This window comes from Mus pahari, chromosome 18, assembly GCF_900095145.1.
Source record: "Mus pahari chromosome 18, PAHARI_EIJ_v1.1, whole genome shotgun sequence".
NCBI lineage: Eukaryota > Metazoa > Chordata > Mammalia > Rodentia > Muridae > Mus > Mus pahari.
In genome coordinates this window covers 45,676,706-45,693,506 of record NC_034607.1, presented here as the reverse complement: position 1 = coordinate 45,693,506, position 16,801 = coordinate 45,676,706, and positions in this window count along the sequence as shown.

Sequence of the window (16,801 nt, the reverse complement as noted above, 5' to 3'; positions counted from 1 at the left end):
CTCAACTTCATATGGAGTAACAAAAAACCCAGGATACCAAAAGCAGTTCTTAGCAATTTAAAAACTTCTTGTGGTGGGGGGGATCACCATCCCTGACATCAAGTTCTACTACAGGGCAATAGTGATAACGACCACAGTGTACTGGCACAGAGACAGATAGGTAAATCAATGGAATAGAATTGAAGACCCAGAAATAAACCCATACACTTATTATCACTTGAACTTTGACAAAGAAGCCAAAACCATCCAGTGGTAAAAAGAAAGCCTTTTCAACAAATGGTGCTGGTTCAACTGTCAGTCTGCATGTAGAAGAATGCAAATTGATCCAATTTTATCTCCTTGTACAAAGCTCAAGTCCAAGTGGATCAACGACCTCCACATAAAACCAGATACACTGAAACTTATAGAGGAGAAAGTGGGAAAGAACCTTGAGTACATCAGAACAGGGGAAAATCTCCTGATCGTCAGTGGCTCAGGCTCTAAGATCAACATTTAACAAGTGGGACCTCATAAAATTGAAAAGCTTCTGTAAGGCAAAGGACATTGTCAATAGGACAAAATAGTAACCTGTAGATTGGGAAAAGACCTTACTAATCCCACATCCAATAGAGGGCTAATATCCAATATATACTATGAACTCAAGAAATTAGACTCTCAAGAATCAAATAACACTATTAAAAATGGGGTACAGAGCTAAACAAAGAATTCTCAACTGAGGAAATTTGAATATCTGAGAAGCACCTAAAGAAATGTTCAACATCCTTAGTCATCAGGGAAATGCAAATCAAAACAACCCTGAGATTCCACCTCACACCAATTAGAATGGCTAAGATAAAAAACTCAGTGACAGCAGATGCTAGTGAGGATGTGGAGAAAGAGGAACACTTTTTCATTGCTGGTGGGATTGCAGACTGGTACAATCACTTTGGAAATAAATCTGGTGGTTCCTAAAAAAATTGGAACTAGTTCTGCCTGAAGACCCAGCTATACCACTTCTGAGCATATACCCAAAAGATGCTCTAACATATAACAAGGACATGTGTTCCACTATGTTCATAGCAGCCTTATTTATAATAGCCAGAAGCTGGAAACAACACGGATGTTCCTCAATGGAAGAATGGATACAGAAAATGTGGTACATTTACACAATGGAGTACTGCTCAGCTATTAAAAATGTTGACTTCATGAATTTTGCAGGCAAATGGATGGAACTACAAAATATCATTCTGAATGAGGTAAACCAACCCCCCCAAAACACACATGGTATGTACTCACTGATAAGTGGATATTAGCCCCCAAACTCAGAATACCTGTGATGAAACTTACAGACCATATGAAGGTTAAAAGAAGGCGAAAGTATGAATGCTTCAATCCTTAGAAGGGGGAAGAAAATAATCACAGGAGGGAGGGAGGGAGAGAGGGGGAGGGAGGGGGAGAGAGGGGGGGCTGGGAGGGAGAGAGGAGGAGGAGAAGGGACAAAAGGGGAGGGGCAGGAACAAGTATGAGAAGAGACAAGAGGGTCAGGAGAAGGAATAGAAATATGTAGCATTGGAGGATGGGGAATGGGGGAACACTAGCACATCCCAGGTACCAGGGAAGCGAGAGGTTCCCAGGACCCAAAGGGGATGACATTAGCCAAAATACCCAACAGAGGGGAGAGAGAACCTGAAGAAACTATCTCCAGTAGGTAGGCATGGCCCCCAGTTGAGGGATGTGCTACCTACCCACCCATCTCAGAATTTTTAACCCAGAATTGTTCCTGTGTAAAGGGAACTCAGTGACCAAAAAAAAAAAAAAAAAATGGAGCAGAGACTGAAGGAAAGGCCATCCAGAGACTGCCCCACCTTTGGATCTATCCCATTCGCATGCACCAAACTCCCACACTATTGCTGATGCCAAGTACTCGAAGACAGGAAACTAGTATGGCTGTCCTCGGAGAGGCTCCACCCGCGTCTGACTAAGACAGATGCAGATAGTCACAGTCAACCATCAGACTGAGCCCAGGAACCCCAATGGAAGAGTTAGAGCAAGCACCAAAGGAGTTGCAGGAGATTGCAACCCCATAGGAAGAACAACAATATCAACCGACCAGATCCCCCAGAGCTCCCAGGAACTAAACTCCCAACCAAAGAGTGTACATGGATGAGTCTGTGGTTCCAGTTACATATGTAGCCGAGGACTGCCATATCTGACATCAGTGGGAGGAGACATCCTTGGTCCCGTGGAGGCATGTTTCCCCAGTGTAGGGAGATACTAAAGGGGTGAGGCGGGAGTGGGTGGGTGAGGGAACACCCTCTCAGAGGCAAAGGGAGGGCGGATGGGATGGGGGGTTTTCAGAGGAGAGACCAGGAAGGGGGACAACATTTGAAATGTAAATAAATTAAAAAAGCAATTAATAAAAAATTAAAAAAAACCACAAACTTGAAAAAACAAACAAACAAACAAACAAATCACACATAAACTCCCCACAAGGATATGCACAGCCTATGTATGGGACTTTACACACTTAAGAAACAATGGCTTCTGATCTCCTGTTAGTCTATGCCCCAAGGGCCCAGCAGAGGGAGCAAAGATGAGAGGTGGTGTCTGTCTTTCAGAGTTGTAGGGAACCACGGTGAAGCTTCCACGATGGTGGGCAATGCTCTACCCATCCATGGACTTCCATGCAGAACCTGCCTAACTTCTGGCTCTCCACACAGCCTGCAGGGGAGCGATGTTTCTTCATAGGGCAGAAGGATCTGTTTGCAGTCAAGGATGGTGGTCATGATGAAGACCATCAAGGGTCAAGGGAGCTCCCAGCCAGCAGATGTGCCATTGCAGCTGCAGCCCACCCACTGTCTTCCCTCATTACCTTGTTGTCACACAAAAGAGAGCAACAGCCATTGAAGGAGGTGAACCATTTGATGAATTATGAATTAGGGATAAAAAAGAAAATTCTCTTGACACCCCAACCCTGGAGAATGACAACTCCAGGGTTAAGCATTCAGAGCCTCTTCCGGAAGGGACATGCTCAGGGACGCAGCCGCTGATTCCCACCACTGATGCCCTAACTTGTGGGGTTCACGGACCGCAAGGAATTGGTACAGAACTGGTGAGATGGAACATGCTTGAACCCTGGAAATCTCAAACTTGAGACGGGGAGGAGTGGGTTAACTCCCTCCCTGTTTCTATGCCTGCCTTGGAGCATTTACCCCAGAGACCCGGGTTCAAACCAGGTTGTCACAGGCAGCGTACCCAGCACCTGGAATGCCTCCCCATGCTAATGAGGCATATCGGTAACTTAACCTTCCGCCAATGACCTTTGCCTCCCTGGATATTTTCATGCCTTCCACCCCAAAGCTATATAACTCTTGGTTCACCCCAATAAAGGGTATACTATACATTCAAACCCAACCCCAATAAAGAAATACAAAACAGTTTGGATCTTCTCAGAGAGCTGCGCCATTAAAGATCATCGGAGAAAGATCATCGGAGAAAGCCTTTACTCAAAGAAGCCATCATAAGATTCTCGGAGGAGGTTCCGCTTCCTTTCCTCCCCACTCCCACTATCCCACTTCCACCTTCCATCCCCATCCACACATTCCCACTCCCAGGGTCCCCACCCCTATCCTGCTCCCAACTGGACTAGGATCTCTCTTGTCCCAGACTTTACCCGCTCACTGATGGGCAGTGGTGTCTGACGCCTGGAGGGAAGAGGCAAACTGCGGACCCACCCTGTTCAGGATTTCTCCCTGTCTTCTACAACCCTGTGTACCGGGCACCTGCCCACCGTGAGAGAAGAGGTGGAACCTGGTACCACAGTTGGCACTCAATGTGGCCCAACCAACTGACGCATACCACAGCTGGTGCCCACAGGACCCAACAGGACTGCAGTTTGAGCATCAAATGCCTGGGAAACCTCAGGTTCAGGACATCGTCAACTAAGGTGAAGCTGTGATGTTGCCAGAGACTTAGCATCATATTGAGAGCCATGCAAGCCTGTTATGCAGGTGTAATGGGAGAGAAACACATCCTCTGCTCTCTCCACAGCCGAACCGCCGATTCTGGACACTCCTCAACAAAGACACATTCACAGGGGTTGGCTCTCTTCCCTGCATCTGCACCCGGGAAGCCAGTCACACCAGGCTGGCCTGCTGGGAGCAGCTGTCAAGTGTAGTCCAGTGCTCAGGTCTTCTCACAGATCTCTTCTTCGGGATGCCCACACATGTGACTTCTGGCAGTGCTCATTAACAACACCTCTACTTGTGGTTTCTGCTTGGCCTCCGGGAAAGCTTTGTTTTGTTTGAGGACACTGAGCCAGGAAACAGAAATACTTTTTTTCTTTGTAAGCCACAGAGAGATCTTGTGATCAAGCCTACAGGAATGCCATAATAATATTCAGTGGGGGTCCAGTCATCTGTTGGGTGCCATGCCAGCTCTAGGAGACACAAAGATGAGAAAGAATGGAAACTTCTTTTTGTTATGTACTTGGGCAAAGCCTCGAGTTTTGGTATCCCGAAACAATGTTGGAAACTCTGGGTTTGTCATCTGGCTCTGCCAGGAAATTACAGTCTGAATTTCCTTAGCCACTTAATTAGCGAAGAGTATGGATGGGTAATTGGAATATTTCTCGGTTCTCCGAGGACACTGGCCACTTGGTTTCCTGCTTTATTTAAATTATCATGCCATATTGGATATGTGCAAAAATGTGAGAGTCACACAGTTAATTGATGGCGGTCAGGAGCAATGGTTGCCCCTGTGAGCCCTCCCTCCAGCCTACCACCAACATGATCACTTCAGCTGATGGCTTTCCTCTTAATCTCCTTAGTCACCTCCCAGAGAGGAGCATACTAAACTTTAATTATTATCAATCCTTGGTATTGAAATAATTTAACATGAACGTCTCCTAGCAGTATAGACTTACAAAAATCTTGTGCACATACAAAAGAGTGTCTCCAGGGTAGGATTGTTAGGCAACAAATATAAGAATATCCGACTCACTTCTTCTGGTTGTATTTAAACTCCCACTAACACTGTCTGAAAAATTCCAGTTGACTCACGAACATGCCAAACCCTTGATGATATCATACTTTGTGATTTTTGCCAACCCAGTGGGTGAAAATGGTATTCACTGGTGTCTTAATTAGTATCTGATTTCTAATTAGCCTGGATATTACTTGTGCATACACAATTCATGTTTCCTGCTTTGTGAACCCTTTGCGGTTTCTTCCCTCCATATTTCTCTTTTGGATAGTTTGGCTTTGTACTTAACTTATTTGTTGTGTTTAGAAGAGATTTTTCAAAAAGTAACCTTCCATAGGCAGGTTATAGGTTTTATATATAGTGTAAATATCTTCTGGCTGGTGTTTTTCCTGATCACCCTCCCCCCAGTCGGGTCTATTGTTAAATGAAATTCTCAGGGGTAGAGATGTATCTCAGTTGTTACTCTGGGTGCTACTCTTACCCAGCACCCATGTGGCGAGTCACAGTCAACTATAACCCCAGTTTTGCTGCCCTCTTCTGGCCACTGCATTTGCAAGCCATGTAAGTGATGCACATACATGTATGCAGGCAAACATATAACATCAAAATAAATAAATCCTTAAAAATTTTTTTTGATTTGAATTCTCCAGTGATTATCACTTGTGTCTCTTTAAGAACCTTTTATCAAAAAGAAAAGAAAAGGAAAGGAAAGAAGAGAAAAGAAAAGAAAGGAAAAGAAAGGGTCTTTTATCATCTTGAGGTTCTTCTAGATAATCTTAAATAGTGTTATCATTTCACCTCTTATGCTTAAGTGCTAAGAGTTAAGGGGAAAGGATTTGAATTTTCTTTTCTTTTCTTTTCTTTCTTTCTTTCTTNCCTGGATGCCAACTCACTCTGTAGATCAGGCTGGCGTCGAACTCAGAAATCCGCCTGCCTCTGCCTCCTGAGTGCTGGGATTAAAGGCGTGCGCCACCACCGCCAGGCTGCTCTTGACTCCTTGCTCCTGCTGTCTGTCCCCTCACCCCTTCTCCCTCTCTCCTCATTCCCTCCCCTCTCTGCTTCTCTTCTCTTCTCTCTCCCTCGCTCTCCCCTCCTTTTGCCTTTCTCTGCCTCTATTACCCTCTTGACTTGACCCCTCTCTCCATACCCTGAATAAACTCTATTATAGACTATACCATCGTCCGTGTGGCTGGTCCCTCAGGGGGAAGGGATGCCTCGGCATGGGCCCACAGAGGCACCCCTTCCCCATACCTGGCTACACCTCCACCAAAACCTAGTCCTCCTCTCTTTATCTTTTTTATAAAGACATCAATGAAGACAGACAATGCATGCTTTTTCTCATGTGGAAATCTATTCAAAAGGGAACAGGGAGGTTAAAAAAAAGAATTATTAGGAAAGCGGAAGGAGAGGACGAGAAGATGGATGGACGCCATCAAAGCTTGAATGTGTTCACGTGCAGAAATGTCACAGTAAACGCCCTCGATCTGTGCGAGTGAGCTCCATCTATAATTACGACGGAATAAAGCTTATGTAGGCATCCTGATGCATCCCATGTCCCAAAGGCTATGACACACCAGGAAAGGGCAAGCCACAGAGAGGTTAGGGCAAATCTTGTCTGTCAGCCAGCCTTAGTGACCCTGGGACAGCAAGGCGGCAGCAGGAACCGGGACAAAGGCAGTGGCATTTGCCACAAGCCACACACCGCCCTGAGGACTCTGCACAGGTCCCTTGCTTGCTTTCAAGTGCACTGGGAGGAAACAGCGTTATTGTATGAATCCCTGTGATGGCTGACAATACTTCCGGATCAGGGTTGTGTTTATGGACACGTGGCTGGCTGGCTGGCTATGTTATACGGGAGTTTTCTTTTCTCTTTTCTCTTGGAAAAGAATCCATTCTTTGCACTCTGTATAGACGACCCAGTGAGCTCTCTGTGCTGAATTGTATACATGTCACAGCTTGACTGTGGCCCCAGCGGGTGTGCCACTCACTTTGTCTGTGAACAAAGACACCCTAAGAGAACCATAGGCTAAGGCTAAGTAAGGTTCAGCCTTGATGTAGCCGGGAATACTGTCCTGATTCCTGCGTCCCCTAGAATCCAATACAAGTATGAAAACCCAAGGGATTCCATCCCCCAAGTCCAAAGGACAGCCCTTCATTAACTCCTTTTTGACAAGTTACTTATTTTTATATGTAAGTACACTGTAGTTGTTTTCAGACACTCCAGAAGAGGGCGTCAGATCTTGTTACAGATGGTTGTGAGCCACCATGTGGTTGCTGGGATTTGAACTCAGGACCTTCAGAAAAGCAGTCGGGTGCTCTTACCTACTGAGCCATCTCACCAGCCCCCAGATTTGGATTTTCTGTGTGGTGTAAAGCAGGGCTTAATTTTGTCACAGATTTTGTCCATATAGTGACCAACGGCTCTGCAGCATTTCTTGGGGGAATTCTTGCTTTGGAAGTCACCACAGTGGTTCTCTGATGTCCTCACATGACCCTGCCCCCTCTTGTTCTTTATCTATATCTCTGCCCATACAACAGCCACTTTTATTATGTCAAATTTACATATGCCTTGATTGTTTTTCTTTCTAAGAGTACCTTATTTTGAAGTCTTTGCTCATTTTGTAAATTTGAGAGTCACTGGCCAAGCTCCTCTGTTATTCTGGTTGGCTTTGCATTGGAATTGAATACAAATTTGTGGGGAGAGAAGGGACACTTGTGAAATATTTCAGAAATATTCATATGTTGCATGGGCAGTCTCGGAGGGGCAGACACATGCAGTTACACTGCTACTCCAAATGACAGATGCTTTTCTGCACTAAACCATTGGTGGAAGGTGGTATATGGAGAGGGCATGTGTGAAGATTCTCAGTGAATGCAGATTATGATACTGGCTTAAGAAGTCCCAAACTGTCTATCCTGTTTGTTTGTTGTTTTTTTCCCAAAACATGTGAGGTTGGAGATAATCACAGGGCTATCTTTGTTGACACCCAAGGGGTTGGACCAGAATGATGTTGATTTAGTCTGCCATTGACCTGTACAACCAAACCTTGTGCCCGCCCATTCTTTCCCATGTATCCAACCTTTTATATAAACACATGGAAACTCTTCTAGAGTTATGTTTACCCAGACTCTTAAGTCTTACATTTTCATTACTTAAGAAGTCTGTCCTGTCTTTCTCAGATAGACCCACTTAGAATCAATTCAGGGTCTTGTGAAAACTATTTATAACAGCGTGTCAAGCGCAGTCTTTAATAGCTTGGCCTCTGGAATTTTATTCAATCCTGAACACTGTCTTCTGGCCATACTTCAACACTATATATACATATATCATATAACAGTAGTGTTATACACTATACAATGTACATTCTAAGCAGTCTCAGGGTTTGGCCTGAGTCTAAGGCTTAACTCTGCTTTATTGTGTAGGTGGCACTACAGCATCCATTTAATCTTTCTAGCTATATGGTTTTCCATGTGTCACCCAGAGTGATGATTTCGAATTGCACACACTGCAAAGAAAAGGTCTTTCATGTTTGCATTCAATATAAGACAAGTGCTAATTTCAGAATCTAGCATGGGGTAACATAGCTTGCTTTGGAGACTTTTTTTCCTCCTGTAGGAAGAACATGTTAAGGTGGAGAGAATTTAGATATTTACAAAGGATGGGTGCTGGGAGACAAAGTTATGATAGAAAACTTAGGCAGAAATTTTGATATAAAAATTTTATTGACACTGGCTCCAAAGGAACCCAAGGTATGATGTAAAACTAGATTAGTTAAAGCAAATGTGGATAAAGAGATGGACAGCTAGAACGGGAGGGAGGAAGAGCAGCCTGGGTCCCACATTTGCTTCTTGGGGGCTGCAATTGTGATGTTTGTAACTTTCCAGTTACAAGGGAAATAGTTATGTCAGTGATGGATAACTGCAGAGACCCATCCACGTGGTCAATGAGGAGGGCAGGCAGAAGGTGGAATGGGCGAGTGCTTTAAAAATGAAGTTTTGAATGGTATAAGACCAATCTTGGCCCCCCCCCCACACACACACAATAGGAAGGGAAAGTGACAAGAGAGAGCCCTGCAGGGATGCTTTGGGGAGGTTTGGGGTCTTTACTGTCAAGTTTCCTGAAGAAGAGACCTGTGCCCTGTGTGGGGAAAACACTGGCAAGGTTAACATCTGGGGACGTTGTTCTGGCCTACACAGCTGCATTTTCTCTCCCACATATTAGAATTTATCATTGGGAAAAGCTCTTACGCATGCTTCTCCCAATGTGGTCCACCTTGTGGGACCCATGTGCCTTTGGCAAATGCAGAGCATTTAGAGAAACAACACAGCATTAGTGTCTACCAACCTCTGCTTTAAACATATTAAAGCAAAACACAAACTAGAAATGACCCAAATTCCTCTAAAGTTATGGAATCCACCTTCCCTATGTGCCCTAAGAAAGCTCTAGTAACTGCGTCTGGCTGTTTGGACAATGGCATGGATGTTGCTAGTGTGATGGAGGTAGAAATGAATCTAAGAAACAGGATAAACTTAGACATTTTCGCTTTCAATTTCCTTGCATTGGAAGAATGAAGCTTTGAGAATTCCAAACAGCCCCAGATTTAAATAGATTCTTCGAGGAAATATAACACACACAGTAAGGTTTTCTTTTCGAAAGAAAGTTAGATTTCTGAAGCATGTGGCTATCATGATGAATCTGAGTATTTAATATTTCAAACATAGACTCATCTTTCCCCTCTGCTATATTTTGAGGGACTGTGTAACATTGCTATTCCTTAACAGTGGTTCTCAACCTTTGAGATCACATACCAGGTATCTTGCATATCAGATATTTACACTATGCCTCATAACAGCTGTGAAGTGCAACAAAATAATTTTACGGTTGGGGTCCCCATAATATGGGGAACTGTATTAAAGAGTTACAACATTAGGAAGGTTGAGAACCACTGCAGTAGAAGAAATAATTCCATAGTAGCAGAGACAAAAGCCAGCAGGTTTTAACCTGTACCTCACAATACCACAGGAAAATATCTGAAAGAAAAACATGGACTTTCTCAGTCCCAGATGCACCCCTCCTTTAAGAAACCCTCAAACTTTGTATATGACTGTTTATTGTAGCATTGTGCATCATAACTCCAGGACAGAAACTACTTGAATCCCCACTCACTGATGAATGGTTACAAAATACATTGGACAGGGTGTTATACTGCAACAAGAAGAAATGAAAAGGTACAGGCAGGAGTTCTGGGTCCCTAGAGGGAAAGGGAGATGCAAGGAAGGGAGTTTGTTATGCTTTGGAGAGAGGAGAACCAGGCAGCCATTGAGGTCTTGGGAGGACCGACAGACTGCGGCTGTTCCTATAGGTGGGGGGTCAGAGTTGTTTAGCAGGGACTAGTTTCAACCGACTGACTAAAGTTAAGGAGCAGAGCTAAGAGTTAGGATAAAGGCATGCTTTTCCAGGCGGGAGATAGCACAGCAATTGTGCCAAGAAGGCAAGTTGAAAATGAACAACTGTGTGTGTGTGTCCCTTTTATCCATGGATTCCAGGGAAGCTGGAGGGGGCTGGTAGCGTGGTCGCTTCCCAGAACTAAAGTGGAGTAGCGTAAAACTGCGCACAACATGCAAATCTGTGCAAAGATAAAGTGAGCGTCTGGGTGTGGTGTGGGGAGGAATGGAGGCTGCTCAGGAGTGCGGCCTGTGTTCTTAAGGGCAGTTGCACTTTACTAATCATCCTGGCAGTGGTTGTGCAGCTGTGTGAAAATTCCCGAACACTGGGTGTGAACCCTAAAGAGTGAATTGTATAGCATGTGATTTAGATGAACAAAGTTAGTTTGTAAAAGGACAACCGTTAGCAGCCCCACTCAGTGGCAGTGGTTTAAATGCACCTTTCAGCACTTTTCCTCTATGTTACATTCTTCCCGTTGCAGCTTCTTTGGGTAGGTGTAGTAAGGGAGTCCTATTTCCTAGATGATGAAGCTGATGTAGGGTTCTTGCAGAGGTCCATCAGGCAACCAGGTCTTTGGGCAGCTAATTCTGGACATACCTGGCAGATCCGTGGTTTCAGCGCTGTGTTGGACAGAGCCCCTCCCGGGTGTACCCTGGGTGGAGGCAGTGATATTGGCGTGGATATGGGCAAGTGGAGTTTCTGATCAAACCAAGTTCTGGCTTCCTGTTTGGTTAAAGTCAAAGCACTTCAAGGTTTAAATCAACACTCTGAGTCACACACACATTTGTTTTCAAGGAGGGGTCCCCTGCCCCAATTTACTATCTGCAGACATATGATTTCCTGGTTGCAAGGGCAGCAACATGACATTTTGCCTGACCTAACTGAATTTTTTTTCAGAAAAAATATGCACATCTCAAACACAAAAGGTGCTAACTTGGTCTCTATGTTTTGGTGTTGATATTTGGCTATGGGATGCATCTATACATATCTGTTTACATGTCAGTGATGGCCAAGCTGAAAGAGAGAAATATTGCTGCCTGTCAAAGAAGAAAAAAACACAGATGTATTTATGAAAAGATCAGGGACCAGTGCCTCTCAAAGTCCGTATTGTAAAAGATGCCCTGGTGTCCAGAAACTTCCACATCCCCTTCCCCTTCCACATCCGAGCCTGTCTGGGGATGGGAAGCCGTTTCTCAATGAAACCTATTTTTGATCGCAAGTTGTCTTAGCCTGTGCCACACCAGGAGTTTAAAAGACTCCATTTCGCATTCTCCATGTTTGTCTGACTGGACACAAAAAGCTGGGAATCTCTCGAAGCGGTTGTAGCTGACTGCTCTTGGAGGCGCTGTTTGCTAAACGTCAGGCTTTGCTGGTTTCTTCTGTGTTTTCCAAGGACCAAGAAGCTGATTGTTCATCCTCACTGTGAGACCCAGAGAACAAAGGCCAGAGCCCCAGGAGCCTGCATTGAAGGCTGACACGACCTTTGATCCCCATTAGTGAGGCTGGGAGGAAAAGAAACGGTGTCTAACTCCAGGCACAGTTAATGACAAATCTTGTTAGGGTTAGAAAAACAGCTTTGGATTCCAGCTGAGATGTCATCTGCGGAGGGCTTCAGTGACCACCATCCAGGCTCCGTGCACAGCTCCATGCACAACTTTACTGGGCGACGGGCTAACTAATCATCCTGAGCCTGCTGGGGACTGAGGACCCCTCTCTATACCAGCCCAAGTCTGCAAGCACTGTTTCCCGTCTGGTCCCCAGTAGGACTCACTCTTCCGAAGCTCTGACAGAGGAGCGGCACTGATCCAAAGTTTTCTTTCACAAAATAGAATCACTACAAAGTGATACAGAGGGGGCTCAGGAGATAGCTCCGTATGTAACGTGCTTGCTCTTCAAACGGCAGCGCCAGAGTTCTGTCCCTAGAACGCATGGGAAAAGTCACCGATGGTAGCGGAGTACTCCCGGTGCCGAGGAGGCAGAGACAGGTGGATCCCAGGGCTTGCTCTAGGTGAGGCCTCATTCGTTCCCTGATAGCACCCGGGCAGGGCTTTAAGGAGCCTCGAAACCAGGTCTGTCTGTGTATGCAAGAGAGGCTCACGCGTTTTCTGTGCTGTTGGCTAGAGTTAAGCTTAGGCCTTTGTCAAACTCTGTGGTTCTCAACATTCCTAATGCTGCGACCCTTCAATATAGTTTCTGGTGTTATGGTGATGACTCCCAACGATACAATTATTTTCATTGCTACTTCATAATAGTGTTTTTGCTGCTGTTATGAATCCTAAGGTAGACTTCTGATATACAGTATATCTGGAATATGATTCCTATGAAAAAATTGTTTAACCCCCAAAGGGGTCGCGACCCACAGGTTGAGAGCCATTGTTCTGAGCGGTCTCAAAGATTTGTATCTTTCTAGTGTCTCCTTTTCCTGATGTTTATGATTGAGAGGAGAAATTTGTTGGGGTGTCTTTAAAACTTTTTTTTTTTTTTTTTTTTTGAGACGCGGTCACATTCTACAGCTCTCTGGCTGACCTGGAGTGCAGGAAGACATGCCTGATTGTGCTTCCCAAGTACTGAGATTAAAGATATAAACCACCATGACTTTTTACGGTTTTATTTATTTTTTTGCACATGCCTGTGGTTACTTCAGTTCCAGGTCTTCAATATATGAGTCAAGAAGGAAAAAGGAAACTCCTTAGTGCTTCCCACAAAGGCATTCCATGGTCAGCAGGTGCCTGGCTCTGCCTTCTTTCTCTCCTTTCTTAGGTTTTCTTGTATAAAAGGTCTGTTTTCACTTCTGCCAAGCAGGAGAGATGGGCAGAGCACACATCTTCTATCTGCCCAGAAGTCTTCTTGGAACACTTTGGAGAAAAGGAAAATGTATCTGCTCGTAATCTTACTCCAATATAACCTTCGCTTTTGCATGTTCATTTTGTTTCTTGTTGATGTGCATATAATATTTTATAGGGCAATCATCAATGTGTAAAGCATTTAATAGCCTTTTTATACCACTTATTGCATTCTAAAATATAAAAACATTCCTCGTGTTTATAGATTTCAGAATTACCACTAATATAGTCATTAATACTTAATGCTATTAACATTTCTACTTTAAAAAGCCTTTTCTTATTGGTTACAATTTCTACATGTTCTTTGCTTTTAGAAATAAAACACTGGGCCGCTAAGTATCTACTAGGAGTGAATTTCTAAGACTGATTTTTTTTAGGCCAAATGAATTTTTAAAAATGAATTTATGATGTATTGCTCTGATAGCCATTACAAGAAATTTAGAATTTTATGCAGTTCTCAATAGAGCAATTTAGTCACAATTTTATCTCTTTTAGGTCCTACGTTTCTCCTTTGTGATCCAGTCATGACTTCAATTAAAATCATAAAGGCTTGTTGCACACAAAACCCTGGGTCTATCCGCCCACATTGGAATGTCCATTCCAGTGCTGACCACAGCAAGGTTTAGATCATTTGTTTGATGCAGGGTCTCACACAGCTCAGTTGGGCTAGGAGCTCTGTGCTGCTGAGGATGGCCTGTGTTCCTGATCCTCCTGAGAGCTGGGAGTAGAGGCCTGTACCGTCATGCCTGGCTTACGCAGAGGTGGGGGTCTAATCCAGAGCTCTATACATGCTGGGCAAGTGTTCTCCTGAGCGACATGCCCAGCCCACAGCAAGATTTCTGAAGGTATGATTGCTTCTCTTGCTTGCCTGAGTTTTGGGGGGGTCTCTTTGGAACCACCTGTTCCCACAAAGGATAAAAATGCTCAGTTCACCTTTCATATCCTTCCTTTCCTTTCTCAGAATGAAAACAAATGATTCCTGAGATGTAAAAGTACCAGCTAACCTAATAATTTTAATAATATATTCATGCTGGAAAAAAAAGACATGTGGTTGTTCACAGGGGCATCAACATTTTTAGGAAATTTTTAGGCCACACCTGTTAAAGAATCTGTAAGGGGAGGGTGACATGGTCACTGGGTAAAGGTGTTTGCTACCAAGCCTGGAGACCTGGGTACGATTCCAGGACCCCCATTGTTAAGGGCGATGACTGACAAGAGTTGTAGTTTGGCATCTGTATACCTCTGTGGCACATACATACACACAAATAAATAAATTTTTTAAAAAATGTACTAAAAAACCTACACAAGACTGCAAGGCTTATTAGCTGATTAGGACTTCAGGATTGTGGAGATCTGTAATGTTTTAAAAACCATTTCCACACTATAACATGTTCTTTGGGACAACTGAATCCATGTTCCTGAACCGAGGTAACTTCTATTTGGCATAAGGACACTTATATTCCTTCCTTTAAGGTGAAAGCTGTGTTTTGTGTGGAGGGGGCAGACTTAGTTACAACAACAAAGCATCTTACCCAAAGACATCACTGACAGAGTCAATGACATCAGTGTCAGAGAGGCATTAGGTACAGTTGTTGAGTTGGCTCCTTCTCCTTGGATATATTTTTTTAGAGAAATGATTTGATGTGAGAAGCCAGATTGTTTCTACACGTGCATGTCTGCATCTAGATTCCTCTTTCTCTATATGAACAATGTTGTTATTTCTAGATGGATTTTCTGAAAACCCCTGCCTGATGAATTCCAGTCAACACATAGCTTCCGTCAGTCTGTATTTGGAAACCAAAACTGGCCACATTCTGGGGTTCACATGAGCATCCCCCGAATGAGTGCCCTGGGGATGCTCTCACGGCCTGGTGGACACTGGCTAATCATCACCCCTATGCTGTTTCTGCTTCTGCTTCTCACCTCACTGGATCCTGGCTCTTACCCACAGAAACCGGCAGCCATTCCTCATATGTTTCTTGGTTCCAGAGCTCTCTGCAATGTGCTAGTTACTGGCCAAATAAACTAATGTCATGAGGTAGGTCCATTAGTAGCCTCATTTTGCAGAGAAGAAGATGGAGGATTCGAACCCAGAACCTCTCTCTCTAATTCCCACCTTCATTGTCCTAGCTTTTATGCCCTCACTTTTTAGTCCTTGTCTACCTCTTTACTTCCTTGACCAAAACTCACAGGTGACTTTCCTTGATATTCTTTAGCTCTCCTTTTACTATTATAATAGCCTGTGGCAGTTGTAGTGATTAACACATGTCTATTTATCTAGAAACATCCCAATGTAGACCATTCCTATTTTTCTTCCCGAGCATCCTGCATTTCCACAAAATTGTTGTCTTCAATTTTAATAGAAGTACAATTTCTTCTAATTCTAAAATTTGCTTTTATAGGGGTGTACTGTTAAAGTGATTGTGTAACAGAAATGGGATCATTGTATCAAGGACACAACTCTATTTCCATATTTATTGCTGCAATGTTGACAACAGCTATGCAGAACCAACCAAAGTGTCCCTGCCAAGATGAGCAGACAAAGACAATGCCCTTGCACACAGCGGGATGTTATCCAGACATAAAAAGAGCAAACCGCCTGTTGGGAACTGGGGGCATCACTTGAAGTGGAAGAAGCCAGTCACTGAAGACAAACATCTCCTGTTCTCGTTCACATGTAGAAACTGGAAGCGGGGAGATGATAGAAGAAGAGAGAATGGTGGTTGCTGGAGGCTGGGAAAGGGGGCGGAGGGGAGGACATGGAGAGCTCAGGTAAGAGCCTGGAAAATACAGTCAAAGGAAGAGTGTATTATAGCGCAACAGGGAAACCAAGTCAGTGACACATTATACAGTGGTGCAGAATAACTAAAAATCTGAATTAACATGTGCAAACAACAAATGGCTGAGCGGATGAGATTTGATCTTAGATACACTGTGTGTGTGTGTGTGTGTGTGTGTGTGTGTGTGTGTGTGTGAAATACAAAAATGAATGCAGAAAATGTTTATATAATAAGCATACAGTTAAAGGAATTTTCTAGAGGGAACTTTCTTTTTTGTTTTTCTTTTTTTAAACTTATTTTATTAGATATTTTCTTCATTTACATTTCAAATGCTATCCCGAATGTCCCCTATACCCTCCCCTCACCCTGCTCCCCTGCCCACCTACTCCTACTTCTTGGCCCTGGTGTTCCCCTGTATGGGGCATATAAGGAACTTTCTTTTTCTTTGTTGCTTTCTCTTTTCTCTTAAAAATGTATTTGTTTTTTGGTTTTTCAAGAGTTTCTCCAGCCAGGGCCACACAAAGAAACCCTGTCTCAAAAAACAAAAAACAACAAAAAAAGAAGTTTCTCTGTGTAACTCTGCCTGTCCTGGAACTTGCTCTGTAGTCCAAACTGACTTCAAACTCAAATGATCCACCTGCCTCTGCCTCCTGAGTGCTGGCGGCTATCACGTAGAAGAATGAGAATTGATCCATTCTTATCTCCTTGTACAAAGCTCAAGTCTAAGTGGATCAAAGACCTCCACATAAAACCAGAGACACTGAAATTGA